Genomic DNA, 1,338 nt, shown 5'->3' on the forward strand with positions numbered 1-1,338 from the left:
GCCTCCCAAGTGCTGGGATTAAAGACATAAAGACATGCACCACCACCGCCCGGCATCCTATAATTCTTAAAGGGATTTTTGTGTTTCCTCTTTAAGGGCTTCTAGCTCTTTACCTGTGTTCTCCTGTACTTCTTTAAGAGACTTATTTATATTCTTCTTAAAGTCCTCTATTACCATCATGAGAAGTGATTTTAGTTCTGAATCTTGCTTTTCTGGTGTGATGGTGTATCCAGGACTTGCTATGGTGGGAGAATTGGGTTCTGATAATGCCAAGAAACCTTGGTTTCTGTTGCTTATGTTCTTATGTTTGTCTTCTGCCATCTGATTATCTTTAGTGCTACCTGTCCTTGACATATCTGACAGGGGGCTGTCCTTCCTGAGATCCTTGGTGTGTCAGAGCTCCTGGTAGTCAACTCAGTGCCTCTGGGACCCTGAGATCCTGCTGCCATCAAGCTCCTGTGACCTGTGATCCTGTGATCCTGTGATCCTGTGATCCTGTGGTCCTGGGCTGTTAGAGCCCTGGGATCGGAGCTTCTTCTGGGTGTTGTGGAAGTAGCTGTAGAATTAGCGCCCAAGGTCTGCTCAGAGCACCTCTGGTCCTATGATCCTGAGCATGTTAGAACACCTGGGTCTTGTGGGAGTAGCTCTGATTCTATGATTCTGGGAGTGTTATAGCACCCATGTGTGAATCTTCCTGTGGGTTTTGTGGGACTGGCTGCAGAGCTCACACCCAAGGTCTGCTGAGGGCACCAGATCAGACCAGAAGTAACTTGTGCCACTGGTCAGGTGGAATTCCTGGGTGCCTGGGTCCTGCTGATCCCAGTTACTCCTGGTGTTGGGGCAGATGTTGTGTCCTCCTCACCTCTGATCCTATGATCCTAGTCATGTTAGAGCTCTTGGGGGTGGATCTTTCTCTGGGTATTGTGGGAGTGGCTGTGATCCTCAGAACCACTTGTATAGAATCTTGTTGCCCGCGCAGTTGTCTCGCCAGCAAGAAAACACGCGGACACTAGGATCCTTCTGCAGCAAGCGTTTATTGCCTCATCCAGAGGAAAAAAAGGGCCGAGCTAATAATCGGCACTGCTTATATACACCACAGTGCGGCGTGTCCACCCACAGTGTGGCGTGTCCGCCCATGATTGGCTGTTTGCTCATCACCCCACGTGACGCCCCGGGATGGGCCGTTACTTGGCGTCTTTTCACTCTACGCACATGCGCAAACAGTTCTCTACGCACATGCGCAAACAGTTGTTTACCAAGAGTCGACAGAGGAAGTAGGCGCCATCTTGTCATGGCAAATGCCTCTCCAGCTCTACCGCTCTCCACATCTCCCCCTTT

Source organism: Mastomys coucha, unplaced genomic scaffold (genome assembly GCF_008632895.1).
Source record: "Mastomys coucha isolate ucsf_1 unplaced genomic scaffold, UCSF_Mcou_1 pScaffold6, whole genome shotgun sequence".
NCBI classification, from domain to species: Eukaryota; Metazoa; Chordata; class Mammalia; order Rodentia; family Muridae; genus Mastomys; species Mastomys coucha.